General features: G+C 44.9%; 1 protein-coding gene across 12 annotated transcripts in view; it reads left to right on the top strand.

Moving 5' to 3' along the window:
• The window catches only part of LOC137373900 (alpha-(1,6)-fucosyltransferase), a 904,043-nt gene that overhangs the window by 569,683 nt on the left and 317,481 nt on the right, over nucleotides 1-16,879 (top strand). The gene's annotated exons all lie outside the window — the stretch shown is intronic.

Genomic DNA, 16,879 nt, shown 5'->3' with positions numbered 1-16,879 from the left:
GAGAGATGTTAAGGCCTCTTTGCACTGACTTAATATGCTACTTTAATCTTAGCCTCTCAAGAGCACCACATGCCCCATCACCAAGGGCATGCACATTTCCCACCCCACTGTAGACTCTCTTTTTATGTTCTCACTGTGTGAGATACTGGCAGTTTCCACGAGGGACTGGATTGACATTGGCCAAAATTGTTTCAGATTGGATTATTATGGTTGGCACGGAGGGAGATTGAGAGACTTCTCACCTTGTCATTTTGTGCTGGATTTCAAATCGAGCTGCAAAGATGTTAGGTCACTATGCAAAATCCACTCCCCAGACAACCCACTTGATTACACTTTCGAAAAAAATGTTTGCCTTAAGTGCTCAGAGATGAGAAAGTATCAGAATATCTAGTCAGTTTTCTCTGGCCAAGTAATTCGTCAGCTTTTGCATTTATAGTTCTTGATCTGTGCATTGATGTAAGCTTGTGCTCTGTGCTAATTCATTTATGAAAGAATCTAGCAGACCTTAATAATGAATTCGTTTTAGAAAAACTATTTTTCGTACTGCATTTGTTTTTGTGACATCAGTTATTCATTGGAAGTTAACTATGGCTCTTGCCGCTGAGTCAGAAGGTTATGGTTTTTTTTCTTCGTTTGTGGGATGTGGGCGTCGCAGGCTAGGCCAGCATTTATTGCCCAACCCTAATTGCCCTTGAACTGAGTGACTTGCTCGGCCATTTCAGAGGGTATTTTTTAAGAGTCAACCACATTGCTGTGGGTCTGGTGTAGACCAGACCAGGTAAGGTCAGAAAATTTCCTTCCCTAAAGGACGTTAGTGAACCAGATGGGTTTTTACAACAATTGACAATGGTTTTATGGTCACCATTAGACTAGCTTTTAATTCCAGATTCAAGTCCCATTCCAGAGACTTGAACACAATATCTCGGCTGACGCTCCAGTGAAGTGCTGAGAGAGTGCTGTAATGTCTGAGGTGACAACTTTCAGATGAGAGGTTGAACTCTGTCTGCCCTCATGAGTAGATGTAAAAGATCTCATGGCACTACTTCGAAGAGGGGAAGAGGAGTCCTTGGCAATATTTATCCCTCAATCAATATCACTAAAACGTGCATAAATTGGTTGCCACATTTCCTACAACAGTCATGACACTTCAAAAATGCTTCCTTGGCTGCAAAGCACTTTGGGCCATCCTGAGGTCATGAATGGCACCATATAAATGCAAGTCTTTTTTCAGTTAAGAATTAATGACCACTGTCTGCAATTTTCCTTTTTGCTCAATTGTGTCCTTACATATCAGAAAAACTGCTTCAGGTTATGCTACACAGTGCAGTACATGCCAACGGGCGTAGGCTGATCTTGAGCCTTTCTGATCTTCTCAGGGGTGAGATTTAAATTGGAACAGTTCAGCACTGGCACTGCCATCAGCCTTTGATAAAATGTCACTTCTGCTTGAAAGTCATTTTTATCCAGAAGCAACAGTTTAAAAAAAAATCCAGATGAACATGTGGGCCATGGAAAAGTATCTCTGGAACTGTCAGGCTTTACAACATTAATTGCTGTGCTCTGCATCAGCAATAAAGCAGCACGTTGAAATAAATGCTCAAAGCAAAGTCTGCTGTTTCAGAAATCAAAATGAACAATAGGATGTATTTTCTATTCCCTCTGCAACAAAAATAATAATCCAAAGTGTCCCTGTCTCCTTTTAAGGTGCCGTCAGTGCTGATTGATCAGCTTTGATATGAGGAGTGATTTCATGCTGTGTTACATTTCCAGCCTGGAATATAGTCTCAGCAACTTAAGTCTCTCTCGAACCTGAAAATACTGTTGTATGAAACTACCCAACTATTAATATTTTGATTCTTCTACACCACAGAGATGAGATCAAGGAATAAAATCTGGTGTGATGCAAATACTCCTTTGGATTATTGGTGTCCAGCAACAGCAGTGCATGTAAATGGGGAAGAAAATAATCTCCCTCCAGACAGATCTGGAATCTTTCCATGTTAATGTATCAGAGATACAATAATAGTTGAGGAAACACAAAGTATTCCTGTTACTGCTCTCAATCAAAGACAAAATAGTTGTAGAGACAGGTAAAACTTTGCAGTGCACTGGTGACTACGCTTAACTATTAATTTATTGCAAAATGAACTTTTTTGTTCTAATCAAAGTCATTAATGCTGCTTTCAAATTTACTGTTAGAATTCCCTCCAGATTTGCAGTTAATTAGGTCGGTGGCCTATTAATATCTCGTCTTTCAGATGAGACGTTAAATGGAGGTTCAGTTTGTTCACTCAGGTTGATGTAAAAGATCCTACAGCAGTATTCGAAGAAGGGCAAGGGAGTACTTCCTGATGCTATAGCATCAATTGGGGGAAAAAAACATTTATTTCACTGCTGTTCGTGCGAGCTTTTGTGCACAAATTGGCTGCTTTGTTTCCTTGATTACAACAGTGACTATACGTCAAAAGCACTTCACTGGCTGTTACACACTTTGGGATGCCATGAAGTCAGGAAAGGCCCTATATAAATGCAAGTTCTAGTTCTTTACATTACTTTCTGAGGGAATACCAGAACATTATGTAGTTGTGTATAAAAATGTTTAAAATTATTGAGATATCCTGCAGCATTCTTTCAAGTATCTTAGAACGAAAACATTGCTTTGTATAAGTGCTTTACTAAGTGCTTTCAAGCCCAAGTAACTTGTTAACCAGTTGATCAGTAACATGAGTGATGTGAACACAGGAAATGGTTCAGGGATGGCACTATTACATAGTTAAGGAGCTGCAGCAGGGATATGGAGCATTTTATATGCCTTCAGCTGTAGCTGTTTCTTGAAAGCCAGGAGTAGAAGTGAGACATCGAAGTTGAGCAAGAAAAATCCAGGAAATCAAAGCAAATTAAGAAATTGATTGTGTTTGGGAATGCAAGGAAGGGATTTATCTTGCTTGCCAATGAAGGAAATGGCCAGAACAATTGTGTATAATTTAGGCTCGATGATGTTTTTATAGCCCAGCGGTATTTTGGTGTGACTCTCAACCATCCCAACAAGACCCATTTGACGAACACTTTTGGAAAATGACACTGTATTTTGAAGATTGTAGATATTTTTAAAATGTAATAACATCATCATGCAGATTTAAGAATACGAAGGAGTGGAGAGGAAAAGTACTTGCATGCCAAGACTTATTTTTTAAATATTTGTCCTTTGATCGCAATGTGGCAAGAGGATGGTGTCTCTTTACTACACAGCAATTGAATTGTGGGAACTTCAGACAATTGAAAATGGTTTTATGATCATTCACATCATCCTTTTATTTCTGAAGAGCTTTGGAATTGCTTTTCTGTTGAGGTTGTTTCAAACCATCTTTCTAAAATTTATCCAGTATTGGACTGAATGGTACAATGCTTTGACACTTCAAGGTTAGTGGCAGTGTGAAGTGATTTTGGCCTTGGCACCAATTCTGAAATTGTGGAGAGTAAATTAGGTGCTAAGACATGAATGCATTCTTTCAGGCTTTGCTATGAAGTGTGAAAGGAGCCTGACTCTGGGTTCAAACTGCAGTTACACTTCAACTGCATTATCAGTGCAAAGTGAAACCACTTTACACCAATACCACATTTTGAATGCACCTGAGAATGAATATTCAAGTTCAGTTTTATTTTTCTGATATGATTGCATTCATCTCTAAGGGTCGTCTGTCACTCTCACCTTTGCAGTTCAGATGATGATTGTTAATGGCAGTGTTGAAACTTTGGGAGCAGAGAGATGAGAGAAACCTAAGCAAGACATTGAGTCTTTGCCTTTACCCTATCCCAGACTTTCCCTCTGGTGGTTCTTTCCACTCTCCCCACCTTTCACTTGCTCAAAACATATTAGATTTCCAACTTTTGCCAGTTCTGATGAAAGGTTACAGACTTGAAACGTTAACTTTGTTTCTCTCACCACAGATGCTGCCAGACCTGCTGAGTATTTCCAGCATTTTCTGTCTTTATGTCTGTGTTTATGCCCTGCTTTGAGTCACTTTAACTGCTTTTTTGACCAATGCATACCGTGAACCACAAAATATCAATGCATTAAGAAAGCATAGGATTGAATGAAAGTTTACTTATGAATGAGAAGTTGTTTCAGACACTGATTTGATGGATTTTTTTGATGTCTCAGCATCATTGAAGACTTGCACAGTGAGTGATATGAGCTTTGCTTTTCTAATCACTTGGGGACAGAGCCAAGAGGTCCATCATATTCTCAAAGGCTTGTAAGATTCTCAGAAATTAAAAGGCAGAAAGGATGCAAACATTTCTCACAGGGGAAAAAACTCTAAGACCATTTCTGGCAGTTGGTAATTCTGAAGATGGTAGGAATGTTTAGGTGTAAGTCACTCATAACCTGGCAATGCATTGAACAGTTGCTCTCCTTGCCCACAGTTGATGCTTTGAACAATTTGGAGACTTCAGTGGTCTTCTACAGCTGTTGTTTTATTTCATCCATGGGATTTGGGCATCGCTGGCTAGGCGGGCATTTATTGCCCATCCCTAATTGCCCTGGAGAAGGTGGTGGTAAGCTGCCTTCTTGAACCGCTGCAGTCCATGTGGGGTAGGTATACCTACAGTGCTGTTAGGAAGGGAGTTCCAGGATTTTGACCTAACGACAGTGAAGGAACAGCGATATAGTTCCAAGTCAAAATGGTGTGTGGCTTGGAGGGGAACTTTCAGGTGGTGTTGTTCCCATGCATTGGCTGCCCTTGTCCTTCTATGTGGTAGAGGTTGTGGGTTTGGAAGATGCCGTCTAAGGAGCCTTGGTACATTGCAGCTGTGCGTCTTGTAGATGGTACACACTGCTGCCATTGTGCGTCGGTGGTGGAGGGAGTGAATGTTTGTGAATGGGGTGCCAGTCAAGCGGCTGCTTTGACTTGGATGGTGTCGAGCTTCTTGAGTGTTGTTGGAGCTGCACCCATCCAGGCAAGAGGAGAGTATTCCATCACACTCCTGACTTGTGCCTTGTAGATGGTGGACAGGCTTTGGGGAGTCAGGAGGTGAGTTACTTGCCGGAGGATTCCGAGCCTCTGACCTGTTCTTGTAGCCACGGTATTTATATGGCTTCTCCAGTTCAGTTTCTGGTCAATGGTAGCCCCCAGGATGTTAATAGTGAGGGATTCAGTGATGGTAATGCCATTGAATGTCAAGGGGAGATGGTTAGATTCTCTCCTGTTGGAGATGGTCATTGCCTGACACCTGTGTGGCGCAAATGTTACTTGCCACTTATCAGCCCAAGCCTGGATATTGTCCAGGTCTTGCTGCATTTCTACACGGACTGCTTCAGTATCTGAGGAGTCACGAATGGTGCTAAACTTCATGCAATCATCAGCGAACATCCTCACTTCAGACTTTATGATTGAAGGAAGGTCATTGATGAAGTAGCTGAAGATGTTTGGGCCGAGGACACTACCCTGAGGAGCTCCTGCCGTGTAGTCCTGGAACTGAGATGATTGACCTCCAACAATCACAACCATCTTCCTTTGTAGTAGATATGACTCCAACCAGCGGAAGGTTTACCCCTAATTCCCATTGACTTCAGTTTTTCTAGGGCTTCTTGATGCCATGCTCGGTCAAATGTTGCCTTGATGTCAAGGGCAGTCACTCTCACCTCACCTCTTGAGTTCAGCTCCTTTGTCCATGTTTGAACAAAGGCTGTCACGAGGTCAGGAGCTGAGTGGCCCTGGCAGAACCCAAACTGAGCGTCACTGAGCAGATTTTTGCGAAGCGTGTGTCATTTGATAGCACGGTCGACGACACCTTCCATCAATTTACTGATGATTGAGAGTAGACTGATGGAGCGGTAATTGGCCAGGTTGGTCTTGTCTCGCCTTTTGTATACAGGACATACCTGGACAATTTTCCACATTGCCGGGTAGATGCCAGTGTTGTAGCTGTAGTGGAACAGCTTGGCTAGGGGTGCGATAAGTTCTGGAGCATAGGTCTTCAGTACTATTGCAGGAATGTTGTCAGGGCCCATAGCCTTTGCAGTATCCAGTGCCTTCAGTCGTTTCTTGATATCATGCAGAGTGAATCGAATTGGCTGAAGACTGGCATCTGTGATGCTGGGGACCTCAGGAAGAGGCCGAAATGGGTCATCCACTCGGCACTTCTGGCTGAAGATTGTTGCAAATGCTTCAGCTTTATCTTTTGCACTGATGTGCTGGGCTCCCCCATCATTGAGGATGGGGATATTTGTGGAGCAACCTCCTCCAGTTAGTTGTTTAATTGTCCACCAACATTCTGGGCTGGACGTGGCAGGACTGCAGAGCTTAGATCTAATCCATTGGTTGGGGGATTGCTTAGCTCTGTCTATTGTATTGTTTACGCAGTTTGTCTTGCAAATAGTCCTGGGTTGTAGCTTCACCAGGTTGACACCTCATATTGAGGTTTGCCTGGAGTTGCTCCTGGCATGCCCTCCTGCACTCTTCATTGAACCAGAGTTGCTCTACCGGCTTGATGGTAAAGGTCGAGTGGGGAATATGCCGGGCCATGAGGTTGCAGATTGTGGTTGAATCTGCTACTGCTGATAGACCACAACTCCTCATGAATTCCCAGTTTTGCATTGCTAGATCTGTTCAAAATCTATCCCATTTAGCGTGGTGGTAGTACCACTCAACACGATGGAGGGTATCCTCAATGTGAAGGTGGGACTTAGTCTCCCCAAGGATTGTGCGGTGGTCACTCCTACCAATACTGTCATGGACGGATGCATCTGTGGCAGGCAGATTGGTGAGGACAAGGTCAAGTATGTTTTTGCCTTTTGTTGGTTCCCTCACCACCTGCCGCAGACCCAGTCTAGCAGTTATATCCTTTAGGACTTGGCCAGCTCGGTCAGTAGTGGTGCTACTGAGCCAATCTTGGTGATGGGCATTGAAGTTTCCACCACCACCCACCCCCCCACCCCGCCAGAATACATTCTGCGCCCTTGCCACCCTCAGTGCTTCCTCCAAGTGGTGTTCAACATGGAGGAGTACTGATTCATTAGCTGAGGGAGGGCGGTAGGTGGTCATTCGCAGCAGGTTTCCTTGCCCATGTTTGACCTGATGCCATGAGATTTCATGGGGTCTGGAGTCGATGTTGAGGACTCCCAGGGCAACTCCCTTCCGACTGTATACCACTGTGCCACCACCTCTGCTGGGTCTGTCCTGCCGGTGGGACAGGACATACCTGGGGATAGGGATGGCGGTGTCTAGGACTTTGTCTGTAAGGTATGATTCCGTGAATATGACTATGTCAGGTTGTTACTTGACTAGTCTGTGAGACAGCTCTCCCAACTTTGCCACAAGCCCCCAGATGTTAGTAAGGAGGACTTTGCAGGGTCGACAGGGCTGGGTTTGCTGTTGTCGTTTCCCATGCCTAGGTCGATGCCAGGTGGTCCGTCTGGTTTCATTCCTTAGATGTATCGAACCACTACAAAGTCAATGAGTGGCTTGCTCGGCCATTTCAGAGGGCATTTAAGAGTCAACCACATTGCTGTGGGTCTGGAGTCACATGTAGGCCAGACTAGGTAAGGACAGCAGATTTCCTTCCCTAAAGGACATTGGTGAACCAGATGGGTTTTTACAACAATCGACAATGGTTTCATGGCCATCATTAGACTAGCTTTTTTTCAAATTCCAGATTATTAATTGAATTCAAATTCCACTTCCTGCAATGGCGGGTTTCGAACCCATGTCCCCAGAGCAAGACCCTTGGGTTTCTGGGTTACTAGGCCAGTGACAATGCCACTATACCACTGCCTCCCCATAAGATTTACAAACCAAGGATAAAGAAAATATTCCCCTGAACAACTGACTGATGAAGAATTTTGAGACGTTTATTTTATGGTCACTGGATGTTCTTAAGATAACATATGCTTGATTTTCCACTTTTAATCTCTGGCATTGAAAACAATACTGTCTCAGCCACTATGAAAGAGATACAAAACAGCCAGGTGATGTAGTGTCAAAGCCTCATCACAAACTAGTGATAGAATACCTATCATCATAACTAGTTTGGCAGGGGGAACCGGAGGCACGGATCAGTGGATGGGGTAGCTGTTGAACAGGCAGATACCGAGTGCAGAGAGTCTGTGAGGAAGGTTAGACAGTTGACAGGGCAAAGTTGCAGCCAGTATGATGGGTTGAAGTGTGTCTATTTTAACGCAAGAAGTGTCAGGAATAAGGGTGATGAACTTGGAGCATGGATCAGTACTTGGAGCTACGATGTTGTGGCCATTACGGAGACGTGGATATCACAGGGGCAGGAATGGATGTTGGATGTTCCGGGATTTAGATGTTTCAAAAGGAATAGGGAGGGAGGTAAAAGAGGTGAGGGAGTGTCATTGTTAATCAGGGATAGTATCACAGCTGCAGAAAGGGAGGTCGTCGAGGAGGGTTTGTCTACTGAGTCATTATGGGTGGAAGTCAGAAACAGGAAAGGAGCAGTCACTTTGTTGGGAGTTTTCTATAGACCCCCCAATAGCAACAGAGACATGGAGGAACAGATTGGAAGGCAGATTTTGGAAAGGTGCAGAAATAACAGGGTTGTTGTCATGGGTGACTTCAACTTCCCTAATATTGATTGGAACCTCCTTAATGCAAATAGTTTGGATGGAGCAGTTTTTGTCAGGTGTGTCCAGGAAGGTTTCCTGACTCAATATGTAGTTAGGCCGACTAGAGGGGAGACTATGTTGGACTTGGTGCTTGGCAACGCACCAGGCCAGGTGGCAGATCTCTCGGTGGGAGAGCATTTTGGTGATAGTGATCACAACTCCCTGACCTTTACTATAGTCATGGAGAGGGACAGGAGCAGACAGGATGGGAAAATATTTAATTGGGGGAGGGGGAATTACAATGCTATTAGGCAGGAACTGGGGAGCATAAATTGGGAACAGATGTTCTCAGGGAAATGCATGACAGAAATGTGGAGGTTGTTTAGGGAGCACTTGCTGCGACTGCTGGATAGGTTTGTCCCGATGAGGCAGGGAAGGGATGGTAGAGTGAAGGAACCTTGGATGACAAGAGATGTGGAACAGCTAGTCAAGAGGAAGAAGGAAGCTTACTTAAGGTTGAGGAAGCAAGGATCAGACAGGGTTCTAGAGAGTTACAAGGTAGCCAGGAAGGAACTGAAGAATGGACTGAGGAGAGCTAGAAGGGGACATGAAAAAGTCTTGGCGGGTAGGATTAAGGAAAATCCCAAGGCGTTCTACTCTTATGTGAGGAACAAGAGGATGGCCAGAGTGAGGGTAGGGCCGATCAGGGATAGTGGAGGGAACTTGTGCCTGGAGTCGGAGGAGGTAGGAGAGGTCGTAAATGAATACTTTGCTTCAGTATTCACTAGTGAGAGGGACCTGGTCGTTTGTGAAGACAGCGTGGAACAGGCTGATATGCTCGAACAGGTTGAGGTTAAGAGGGAGGATGTGCTGGAAATTTTGAATGATATGAGGACAAATACGTCCCCGGGGCCAGACGGGATATACCCAAGGACATTACGGGAAGCGAGGAAAGAGATGGCTGCGCCTTTGGCGATGATCTTTGCGTCTTCACTGTCCACTGGAGTAGTACCAGATGATTGGAGGGTGGCAAATGTTGTTCCCTTGTTCAAGAAAGGAAATAGGGATAACCCTGGGAATTATAGACCAGTCAGTCTTACGTCGGTGGTGGGCAAATTATTGGAAAGGATTCTGAAAGACAGGATTTATGATTATTTGGAAAAGCATGGTTTGATTAGAGACAGTCAGCATGGCTTTGTGAGGGGCAGGTCATGCCTCACAAGCCTTATTGAATTCTTTGAAGATGTGACAAAACACATTGATGAAGGAAGAGCAGTGGATGTGGTGTATATGGATTTTAGCAAGGCGTTTGATAAGGTTCCCCATGGTAGGCTCATTCAGAAAGTAAGGAGGCATGGGATTCAGGGAAAGTTGGCTGTCTGGATACAAAATTGGCTGGCCCATAGAAGTCAGAGGGTGGTAGTAGATGGAAAGTATTCAGCATGGAGCTCGGTGAACAGTGGTGTTCCACAAGGTTCTGTTCTGGGACCTCTGCTCTTTGTGATTTTTATAAATGACTTGGATGAGTAAGTGGAAGGCTGGGTTAGCAAGTTTGCCGATGACACGAAGGTTGCTGGAGTTGTGGATAGTGTGGAAGGCTGTTGTAGGTTGCAACGGGACATTGACAGGATGCAGAGCTGGGCTGAGAAGTGGCAGATGGAGTTCAACCTGGAAAAGTGTGAAGTGATTCATTTTGGAAAGTCGAATTTGAATGCGGAATACAGGCTTAAAGACAGGATTCTTGGTAGTGTGGAGGAACAGAGGGATCTTGGGGTCCATGTCCATAGATCGCTCAAAGTTGCCACCCAAGTTGATAGGGTTGTTAAGAAGGCGTATGGTGTGTTGGCTTTCATTAACAGGGGGATTGAGTTTAAGAGCCGCGAGGTTATGCTGCAGCTCGATAAGGCCCTGGTTTGACCACACTTGGAATATTGTGTTCAGTTCTGGTCGCCTCATTATAGGAAGGATGTGGAAGCTTTAGAGAGGGTGCAGAGGAGATTTACCAGGATGCTGCCTGGACTGGAGGGCATGTCCTACGAAGAAAGATTGAGGGAGCTAGGGCTTTTCTCATTGGAGCAAAGAAGGATGAGAGGTGACTTGATAGAGGGGTACAAGATGATGAGAGGCATAGATCGAGTGGATAGTCAGAGACTTTTTCCCAGGGTGGAAAGGGCTATCACCAGGGGGCATAATTTTAAGGTGATTGGAGGAAGGTTTCGGGGAGATGTCAGAGGTAGGTTCTTTACACAGAGAGTGGTGGGTGCGTGGAATGCGCTGCCAGCGGTGGTAGTAGAAGCAGATACATTAGGGGCATTTAAGCGACTCTTGGATAGGTACATGGATGATAGTAGAATGAAGGGTAGGTAGTTAGTTTGATCTTAGAGTAGGTTAAAGGTTCGGCACAACATCGTGGGCCGAAGGGCCTGTACTGTGCTGTACTGTTCTATGTTCTATAACACAGAATTTCGCAAAAAATGATTGACCCTCATTTTAACTTTTTCTCAGGGAAAATTATAGCCATGACTCAAAAAATCAGTGAAAGGAAAATGGCCCAAATGTCATAGATTCGTACAGCATCGAAACAGGCCTGTTGGCCCACCGCGTCCATGCCGACCAAAATGCCTATCTATGCTAATCCCACCTGCCTACATTAATTCCATATCCCTTCTCCCTTGCTCATTCAAGTACCGTGTCCAGATGCCTCTTCAATGTCACTACTGTTCCTGCCTCCACCACCACCTCAGGCAGCTCATTCCAGATACCCACTATTCTTTGTGTGAAAAATGTACCCCTTTGATCCCTTTAAACCTCCTCCCTCTCACCTTAAATCTATGCCCTCTAGTTTTAGCCCTACCATGGGAAACAGACTCTGGCTATCTCCCCTATCTATGCCTCTCATAATTTTATATACCTCTATCATGTCCCCTCTCAGCCTCCTTCGCTCCAGGGAAAACAGACCCAGCCTATCCAATCTCTCTTTATAACTCAAGCCCTCCAAACCAGGCAACATCCTTGTGAATCTTTTCTGCACCCTCTCTAGCTTAATTGCATCTTTCCTGTAGTGCGGCGATCAGAGCTGCACACAGTCCTCCAAATGCGGCCTAACCAATGTTATGTACAACTGTAACATGACGTCCCAACTCTTGTAATCCTTGCCTTGGCCAATGAAGGCAAGCATGCCATATGCCTTCCTCACCACCCTGTCTACCTGTGTTGCCACTTTCAGGGAACTATGTACTTGCACCCCAAGGTGTCTCTGCTCAACAACACTCCCCAGGGCCCTGCCATTCACTGTATATGTCCAGCCCTGCTTTAACTTCCCAAAATGCATCACTTCACGCTTGTCTGCGTTATATTCCATTTGCCACTCCCTTGCCCACTTTCCCAGTTGAGCTATATCCTGTTGTAACCTTAGACAACCTTCTTCACTGTCCACTATGCCACCAATTTTGGTGTCATCTGCAAACTTACTTATCATGCCCCTTACATTCACATCCAAGTCATTAGTATATATGACAAACAACAGAGGGCCCAGCACCGATCCCTGCGGCACACCACTGGTCACCGGCCTCCAACCTGAAAAACAACCCTCCACTACCACCCTCTGCCTCCTATCACCAAGTCAATTTTATATTTAATTTGCTAGCTCACCCTGTATCTCATGTGTTTGAACCTTCTGGACCAGCCTCCCATGCGGGACCTTGTCAAAGGCCTTGCTAAAGTCCATGTAGACAACGTCCATCGCCCTGCCCTCGTCAATCCTCTTGGTCACCTCCTCGAAAAACTCAATCAAATTCGTGAGACATGATTTCCCACGCACAGAGCCATGCTGACTATCCCTAATCAGACCATGCCTTTCCAGATGCATGTAAATTCTGTCTCTCAGAATCCCTTCCAATAACTTTCCCACCACTGCTGTAAGGCTCACCGGCCTGTAGTTACCTGGCTTATACCTGCTGGCCTTCTTAAATAAAGGCACAACATTAGCTATCCTCCAGTCTTCCGGTACCTCACCCGAGGCTAACGATGATACAAAATACTCTGCCAGGGCCCCAGCAATCTACTCCCTTGCTTCCCATAACATCCTAGGATACACGTGGTCAGGCCCTGGGGATTTATCCACCTTAATGCGCTTCAAAACCCCCTCCTTTGTAATGTTGATATGCTCCAGGATTTCAGTGTTCCCTCCCTTGAACTCACCAGCTTCTCCACGGTAAATACGGACGAGAAATATTCATTTAAGACCTCGCCCATTTCCCGTGGCTCCACACATAGATTGCTACACTGATCCTTAAGGGGACCTACTCTCTCCCTAGCTACCCTTTTACTCTTAATATACTTATAGAATCTTTTAGGATTCTCCTTTATCTTATCTGCCAGGGAAATCTCATGGCCCCTTTTAACCCTCCTAATTTCCTTCTTAAGTGTAGTCCTACAGCCCCTATACTCCTCGAGGGACTTGCTCGATCCCAGCTGCCTGACGTATGCCTCCTTCTTTGTCCTGACCAGACCCTCAATATCCCTCGTCAACCAAGATTCCCTAAACTTGCCTGCCTTGCCCTTCCATCTAACAGGAACATGCTGGCCCTGAACTCTTCTGATCTCACTTTTCAAAGCATCCCACTTGCCAGACGTCCCTTTACCTGTAAATAGCCTCTCCCATTCAACTTTTGAGAGTTTCTGTCTGATGCCATCGAAATTAGCCTTCCCCCAATTTAGGACTTCAGCCTGAGGACCAGTCCTATCCTTTTCCATAATTATCTTGAAGCTAATAGAGTTATGGTCACTGGTCCCAAAGTGCTCCCCCACTGACACATCAACCACCTGCCCATCCTCATTTCCTGAGAGAAGGTCGAGCGTAGCCCCTTCTGTAGTAGGGCCATCCACATACTGCTTCAGAAAACTATCCTGGACATACTTAACAAATTCTTCCCCATCTGATCCCTTAGCACTAAGGCAGTCCCAGTCAATATTAGGGAAGTTAAAATCACCTACTATTACAACCCTATAATTCCTTCACCTATCTGTGATTTCCCTACATATATGCTCCTCCACTTCCCTCTGACTATTGGGGGCCTATGGTATAATCCCATCGAAGTGATCACCCCTTTCTTATTTCTATGTTCTACCCATATGGCCTCGCTGGACATTCCCCCCGGGATATTCTCTCTAAGTACTGCCGTGATGTCCTCCCTAATCAAAATGTCAAAGGATTAACATCTTCATTTTGGGAAGGGGGGCAGGGGGAGGCAATATTTTATGTCTATTAAGGTGAGCAAAATAAGTAATGCGTAATTAAATACTTGTTCACTTGGCCATGCAGTATTAGTGTCAAGTAATTGCCAGCTAGATACAACATGGGCTATATGCAGGATAAAATTCCAGAGACTTGCCTTCGTCCCAAGTTCAGAAGTCGATCCGGTATTCCACCAGTGTCGCATTTCCACACCAGCAACTCGTGGACTTATTGAGCAAAACTGCTACATTGTGCCTATTTGTTAAAGTTGAAAGCTTGGCTATTTTATGCTGTGAACTGAAACACACTTTAAACTGGGCTGATGCTGGCCCAGTACATTTCATGTAAAATTCTTGGATCTTCAGTCGAGAGGGGCTGCTTTTATGTTATAACATTCGGATCAATTCAAGTGGAGATCCTACAGTTCTCTGGAGAGCAAGGCCAATTGTGTCCCACAAACCCTGAAGGGTTATCATTTTTAGTACCGTGAAGTGACAACTTCAGATTAATCCTGTGAGACACAATCTTATACATCCTGTACAAATATTGTCTGCACTTCACAAACATTCATAAACTTCAACAATTTGACATGGTTATGAATAAATCTGTGTAATAATTTTAGCTATCTCACTCCTGACTTAAGACCAAGTATCAAGAAGTAAAAGCAAGACTTGCACTTTTGTCTTGCCTTTCATGATTTCAGGCATTTTACAGTCAAGGAAGTATATTTTGAGTGAAGCTACTGATGTAATGTAGGAAATGTGACAGCCAGTTTGTGGATTGCAAAGTCCCACAAACAGCAATGTGATAATGATTAGATAATCTGTTTTAGTGATGGCTGACGAATAAATATTGGATAGGACACCAAGGAAAACTCCCCTGCTCTTGGAAATAGTGCCATGGGAATTTTTATGTTCTTATGAGAGGGTAGACGGGACCTCAGGTTAACGTCTCATCCTAAAGACAGCACCTCCGGCAGTGCAGTACTCCCTCAGTACTGCACTGGAGTGTCAGCCTAGATTTGAGCACCTTGAATGGGTCTTGAACCTTAGACTCTGAGGTGAGAGTGCTACCACTGAGCCAAGGCTGACACCTAAGGCTGAATTTTAAAGCCCCTCTGCCATCAAGAGCGATGGTGGGGAGGAGGGGGGAAATGAAGATTGGTGTGGCGGAGGCCCGCCACCGACCCTGACAGCGACAGGCCTTGTGCCGATACCGGCAACGGCTGCGAGGCCTCGTGGCAGGCCCTCCCCCCGCCGCTCGGCGACGGGGCCCCCATTTAAATATGGAAAGTACTTTACATACCTGAATTAATGAGGGTCCCGCGCCTCCTAAATCGCCACATTGATCTGGATTTTACCAAGCCCACGATGTCGTGCTCCATGGCTGGTGGGGGGGTGGTGGGTGCACTGGAAGATGGTTGCGGCAGAGGCCCGCCACGGAGCTCGACGCGGGAGGGCCCTGCCCGATCTTCCCGGCAGCAGTGAGGCTCTGTGGCAGTACTTCTGCCGCTGGGTGATAGGACCTCAATTTCAGTATTTAAATTAATGGGATAAATAAATTTAAATGCACTCACTTTGAATCTTCCAGGCCCGCCGTGATCCTCAGCATGGCGGCTGGCAATACCTCGTTTGGGGAAAGCCCGTGTAACACTGGTGGGGAGGGGGGAGGAGTTAAGATTTCTAGTGTGGGTGGGGGGGGGTGGATGTGACGGGGTCAAATAAACGTAATGAGTGTAGAGGATGGTGGGATGGAGTGAACTTTAAACTTTGTGCTGTCTGGAGGGGCGGGGGAGGTCAGATTTAAAAGGTAAGTGTATTGGGGAGGAAGGGCAAATATCTAATGCGATTTTTATTGGGAGGGTTGGAAAGAGGCATTACAATTTTATTTTGTAAATTTTGGGGAAATCCCTTTAAAAATTCAAATTTGCCAGCAGGGCTGGCTGCCCTTTAAAAATGTGCACAGGCAGCTGATGCCATTGCTGGCAACAGGACAGCCCACCCCTACCACGTGATTGGGGGTAGGGGAGGCAGCCCCAGCCATTTAAATGAGCCGCCGTGCGGGAGATCGCGGTGGCTCTTCGGCGCGCAGGCTGTCATTTTTCAAGCTCGCCGCCAGGAGCAATGGTAGGCTCTTAAAATCCAGCCGATTGTATCGATGATGCCCTGAAATGTTATCAGACTTTATTCATGAAGGTGAAATATCGTGTTTGACTATGGTGATCTGATGGACACGAACGATGTGTTGAGCTGTGTTTCACTAGAAAATGGGGTGACCAACAGGATTGTGAAGGTGATCGGGACCCCTATTATTATGTGGCACCTCAAGGCCAATTTCTGTGTTAAGTGCAAATACCGCAGCAAGAGTATGTGCATTCTGGAGCAAGTCTGATTATAATACTCAATATAATATTTTAGACACTTCCTTAGTATAGCAAATAATTAGAACTACAGTATCAAACTGTCCTAAATGTTCAGGAAAATTTGGCATCTTAAACAATTTAAACAAAGTTGACTGTGCATAGTGCTGCTCAGCTGTTCCCAGGATGAACTGTTACTTGACACCAAGCTGTCTTAGCTGAATTTTCCCATTAAAGTTACAACATTTTATCCCCTCGTAGAGGGGTCAGCGAACTGCGGCTCCAGAGCTCTTTAACATCTCGTTTGCGACTCCAAACCTTTTCCTGTTGGATAGCATTGTATGAAAAAAAGTCCAAAAAAATTAAGTCAAGAAAAGTAAGAGCTGTGTTTTTATTGTGCGGATAAAAGGGTAATCATTATGCTGCACGTTACCATTTCAATTGATTATTTTAATGAGAAACATCATTGTGCTTCAAATGAACCTATTTGAGTGATATTGCTATGCCATGGTTATGGATCATGCCTTTGGTTTAAGGAACAGGTTACATGGTAGCAACCATTGTTGCTTCTGATGTAGCTGAGATGATAAATTATTCTGAATATGCTATTTGAAGCTTTTATTTTGTCACAAGAATCAATAGCCGAAAAAAAACTGTCTTAATGCTACGCATCTTAAGCTAAAGTTTATTTTAAAGATGACTCTACTGATAAAAT

The sequence above is a fragment of the Heterodontus francisci genome, chromosome 9, assembly GCF_036365525.1.
Source record: "Heterodontus francisci isolate sHetFra1 chromosome 9, sHetFra1.hap1, whole genome shotgun sequence".
Lineage (NCBI taxonomy): Eukaryota > Metazoa > Chordata > Chondrichthyes > Heterodontiformes > Heterodontidae > Heterodontus > Heterodontus francisci.
The sequence above is the reverse complement of the archived record's forward strand: the minus strand, read 5'-3'. Positions and strand labels throughout refer to the sequence as shown.